We start from the raw sequence: 6,114 nt of genomic DNA on the forward strand, positions 1-6,114 counted from the left end.
GTTCTCTCTCTCTCTCTCTCTCTCTCTCTCTCTCTCTCTCTCTCTCTCTCTCTCTCTCTCTCTCTCTCTCTCTCTCTCTCTTTCTCTCTCTCTCTCTCTCTCTCTCTCTCTCTCTCTCTCTCTCTCTCATAGTAAAGTGAACTTAACTAGCCTACTATTTACCCACAACAAATGGTGAATTTCTGAGCCCTTTTTAATTTGTACCACTGAAGGCATGATGCTTCATCATATTTTAGAAATAGGGCCTTTGTGCCTACATATGCATTTTGTATACCAAATGTTTATCATTTTGAAATTGTTTCAGTTGTTTATGACTTGTGTATGACTGAAATTATCTCTGCATACTATCAGTGCTGCAATTGCTTTGTAAACATAGGTTATTCAACACACTTTAAAAATACACTGAAAAGATACGGCCATAGTAGCCTACTAAAAACATTTTGTGCATAATAATGGTGATTAATAAATGGTGATCTTAAAATTTCACACCGACATCCTTAAATTTGACTTGGTAGATCACGGCAGACCATCAACTTCAAAAGTAGATCTCGGTTAAAAAAAGGTTGGGCACCCCTGCTCTACTCCATGGCCACAGCTAGAGTCTCTACTCCCTGGCCACAGCTAGAGAGTCTATACTCTACTCCATGGACAGTCTATACTCTACTCCCTGGCCCCAGCTAGAGAGTCTATACTCTACTCCATGGACAGTCTATACTCTACTCCCTGGCCCCAGCTAGAGAGTCTATACTCTACTCCATGGCCACAGCTAGAGAGTCTATACTCTACTCCATGGACAGTCTATACTCTACTCCATGGCCACAGCTAGAGTCTATACTCTACTCCATGGACACAGCTAGAGTCTATACTCTACTCCCTGGCCACAGCTAGAGTCTATACTCTACTCCATGGACAGTCTATACTCTACTCCCTGGCCCCAGCTAGAGAGTCTATACTCTACTCCATGGCCACAGCTAGAGAGTCTATACTCTACTCCCTGGCCCCAGCTTGAGTCTATACTCTACTCACTGGCCACAGCTAGAGTCTATACTCTACTCCATGGCCACAGCTAGAGTCTATACTCTACTCCATGGCCACAGCTAGAGAGTCTATACTCTACTTCATGGACACAGTCTATACTCTACTCCATGGCCACAGTCTATACTCTACTCCATTGACACAGTCTATACTCTAGAGAGTCTATACTCTACTCCATGGCCACAGCTAGAGAGTCTATACTCTACTCCATGGACACAGTCTATACTCTACTCCCTGGCCACAGCTAGAGTCTATACTCTACTCCCTGGCCACAGCTACAGTCTATACTCTACTCCATGGACACAGTCTATACTCTACTCCATGGACACAGTCTATACTCTACTCCATGGCCACAGTCTATACTCTACTCCATGGCCACAGTCTATACTCTACTCCATGGCCACAGCTATAGAGTCTATACTCTACTCCATGGCCACAGCTAGAGAGTCTATACTCTACTCCATGGCCACAGTCTATACTCTACTCCCTGGCCACAGCTAGAGTCTATACTCTACTCTATGGCCACAGCTAGAGTCTATACTCTACTCGTTGGCTGTAGTCCTACCAAGCCCCTCTGCTTGCTTACTCGCCATTCTGCACCATTCTCATTCACACGGCACCATTCTCAGTTCAGCTTTAAAATGTCTCTGTAACATTTTCTTTTCTGTGCAAGTCATTAAATGACTGTCTGCATGCTGCTCTCTCTCTCTCTCTCTCTCTCTCTCTCTCTCTCTCTCTCTCTCTCTCTCTCTCTCTCTCTCTCTCTCTCTCTCTCTCTCTCTCTCTCTGTCTCTCTCTCTCTCTCTGTCTCTCTTCCCCCAGCAGCTCTCTAGATATTGTTTTGCACGGGGCCATGAAAAGGCCTAAATGGAGCACGCAAGGCAGTCGTTGGGAACAAAATCAAAGTATATCACTAATAGGTTTGCTGAGATTCATAAAAAATGTATTTTAATGGGCGTTAGTGCCTGGTGCAGGGAGATTTAATCCACTACGGCAGCAGACAAAAAGTAAACGAGTGCCCTTAGTAACACGGCACAGGGCTTTTTGCACCTCACTACAAATTAGTGCAGGGTTTGGATTGGACTGCTCCCAGCTCTCTACTTGCTTGTGGTTAAAGGTGCACTGTGTAAGATGGTGGCGAGAGTAGGTATTGCGGCTATGCTGTTCATTGAAACTGTGCTGTCCACCGCCAAATGTTTTCTTTTCGTGAATATTTACTAAATAATGAACGGATATCAACTAGTATGTACCAATGTGCAACAACTTTTGCAGCTACATGGTCTATTTATGGAAATTTAAAATGGCGGACAATGGAGAAGATTCCCATTTTCATGTACAGTATGAAAAGTGCAATTTTCCCAGTGAAAATGAATATTGGAAAATTGGAATTTGATGGTGTTGGTAAGTATTCGTGAAAAAGTTAACATTAGTGAATGGCCAGCATGGATTCTGGAAGTAGACTACGAAAAATATTACACAGTGCACCTTTAAGTGAATGAGGAGAAAACACTGGGAAAATGAAAACGTCAGCACACAGTCATAGCAATGAAATGATAGTGAGGTGAGGTGTCAGATGTTACAAGCATAGTTTGCACATCAGGGTTTTAATGAAAGATTTATGTGAGGACACCTTTTAATTTGATGGCCATTGGCACTATAACAGCTGGTCGATGCAATAGGTGCAATACTTCACATTGTTTGGCTAGGAAACCGTCTTAAAAGAAAAAAAAAAAACGCGTTGCATTTTTTGCGTTCCAAGATGGCACCTTTATTTGACCTTTACCAGTCTCTCTCTCTCTCTCTCTCTCTCTCTCTCTCTCTCTCTCTCTCTCTCTCTCTCTCTCTCTCTCTCTCTGTTATATAAAAGCATTGGCCATGTCAAGCACCCTAATAATTAGACTTTGGGGACTTAGCACTTTTCACATCATCTGTGAAACCATCTTAACATAATGCTATAATAATCATGTACCTAATGTGACGTTCTTAACCCCAGCTGCGTCTTGGGGGAGGGAATCAAAAGGCATATGTGCTACACATTTGACATTGAGAGCGAGCGAGCGGAGATTGAGAGGTGTGTACAACAGGAGTGTCACACGCTGTCACCGCACAGCACAGCACAGCCAGCCAGGGGAGGAGCAGGAGCAGGAGGCCTGCTGTATGCAGTGTTGCCAGATTGGGCAATTACCCGCCCAATTGGGCTACTTGGGATGGCCGTCTGTGGGTAAAAAACGGAAAAAATGGCCATTTGGCGTTTTTTTCTGCCCCTGAATGTCCATAGAAATCAATGTAATTTGTTGAAATTGGGCAGAATTTAATGCATTTTGGCGATTTTTGAGAACCTTTTGGACGGGATTTGGTCAGACACATCTGTCAACACTGGCCGTCTGTTGATGTCCTAAGATTGTCACATCGGTCCCTGGGCAGGTGTCCAGATGTCTGGCATTTTGTAGCGGGGGGATGTTCAGGGAGAGTGCAGACATGTGTGCACAGTGCCCTTTGGATACAAATGCATTGTCATGTACACACACGGATTCACTGAAACAGACGCACACACACACACACACACACACACACACACACACACACACACACACACACACACACACACACACACACACACACACACACACACACACACACACACACACACACACACACACACACACACACACACACACACACACACAAACAGATTCTTCTGAATATCGGACACCCTTGTGTATGTTTGTGTGTGTTTGTGCATGTGTGTGTGTGCGTGTGCGTGTGCGTGCGTGTGCAAGTGGCAGTGCGTGTGAGCATGCATGTGCATACGTGTGTGTGTGTGTGCGTTTATGTTTGGGAATGTGTCCATTGGGAGCGGGCAGGTGGAAGGTTTTAGCGTAGCCTGGCTGTGACATTACTCTCTGAGGTCCAGACTGAAAGGACAGCCCTGACACTAAGAGCCTGTGGGGTTCACTGGAGCTCTGCAACACTTCCATGTGCAGCGGCCTAACACACACTGACCGGTTTTGTTTTGGATGACCAGCGGCTTAAGCTTGGCATGACACAAACACTAGAATACTCCCCCCGAACACACACACTGCCCAGGACTGAATATGCACACACACACACACACACACACACACACACACACACACACACACACACACACACACACACACACACACACACACACACACACACACACACAAACACACACACACACACACACGCACAGGGCTTGACACTGGCACCTGCCAACCGACATCAGAATAGCATATATTCTGCACTTTGCCCCTTTTGTATCAATTGTTTGTACAAAGTCCAAGAAAAAGCTCAGTTACTCAAGTTTCTATTTGTTTGTTTTATTTCCATGTAAAAACCCATGCTCTCATCTTCTTGCTTTTAGCACCCCATCTCCTGAGGTTAGATGTACAGTGTCATGATTAAAAAAACAAAAAGAAAATAAAAAAAAACAATTGTGGCTAGTAGAAAAACTGGATGGCTAGTGAATCGGGATAACCACTAGCCACAGTGGCCAGCAAGAGAAAAAGTTAATGTCAAGCCCTGCACACGCACATGCATGCGAACATATTCACATCCCAAGGTGTGGCGAGTCTGGCGACTACTCTTCTCAATGAACATGATTCACTGTCTGCTGCCAATGAGATGTATATGGAACCCTCGTAGCACAAGCTCAAAGCAATGCATTTTACTGTAGCCTACTGTAAGGGGAGATACTGTGTATGGCACGTAGATGTTAGATGCAGTTTGTTATTAGCAATTCTAATGGGAGGTGTTGTAGCGCTTGAATTTGTGTAGTATTAAGTCTCGCATCATGTATTTGTATAGTTTGTAGGCCACTAGCGGGAGGAAGTCGAAGTCGAAGTCGGGGAAGCAGAAGTCAGCCTGCATTCCTCTTAGGCTCTGTATTATTTATTGCTCAGGGATTCTCCTACCGGTTAAAAAGGTAAGGGAAGCAATTGTAGAGGAACCACTGGGGCTAAAAACTTGATTTTTTTAAAAAGGATACATATTATACAATCTAACGGCCTTCTGAAAGCAAAACAAATCCTTGCCTCATTCACTTCAGCTTTCCCCCACAGACAGTCTGCCAAAACACTTGAACGCACACTTAGGCCTACTGACAATATTTGTGTTCAGTGTAGAGTCAGTGAATACCTTAACCCTCTGAGGTCCAAAAACAAATCTGTAACTCTGTGAGTTTTTGTCATTGAAACATATAAGTCACACCATTAGAAACCTCAGAACTTCCAGGTCCCAAATATATATATATATGAAATGAAAATACTTGAAAATTTTAGGGTGGTGCAAGCAGCCTAAAAGCCTCTGAAAAGCCTTAGACCTCAGAGGGTTAAAGGTACACTGTGCAAGATTTTTAGTTGTTTATTTCCAGAATTCATACTACCCATTCACTAATGTTACCTTTTTCATGAATACTTACCACCACCATCAAATTCTAAGTATTCATTATGACTGGGAAAATTGCACTTTATTAACAGGGGGATCTTCTCCATGGTCCGCCATTTTGAATTTCCAGAAATAGACATTTTAAGCTGCCAAAATGACTGTACTTGGGCCATACTAGAAAATATTAGTTTATTACTTAGTAAACTTTCATGAAAAGATCAAATTTGGCAATAGGCAACCCAGTTTCAATGAACAGCATAGTTGCAGTACCTTTTTTGACCATTTCCTGCACAGTGTACCTTTAAGTAAGTGCTATTGTATTTTTTATCATAATTAAAAATAAATATTTTTATTCTCATGTTTTCATGTTCTCATCATGATGTATTGGTTTTGCCCCTTTTTATAAACTGGTTCACTCCTTGAGCCAATCATGGAGGTTTTAGAGGGCTGGTTTAAGCCACATTCGAATAGATTACTCGCTTCTTACTCACTCGCCTACTCGCCACTCGCTCATGGAACGTTCGCTAAATGTCTGCAGCTTTAACTACCGATGCATAAGCGAGAAGTACTGTCAGTTATCTGAACTCTGCATTCCAATTGGTTACTCGCTTACTCGCCTCACTCGAAGTTCAAATATTTTTTATCTCGGAATCCGCCCACATTGCATCG

Source organism: Engraulis encrasicolus, chromosome 2 (assembly GCF_034702125.1).
Source record: "Engraulis encrasicolus isolate BLACKSEA-1 chromosome 2, IST_EnEncr_1.0, whole genome shotgun sequence".
Classification (NCBI taxonomy): Eukaryota; Metazoa; Chordata; class Actinopteri; order Clupeiformes; family Engraulidae; genus Engraulis; species Engraulis encrasicolus.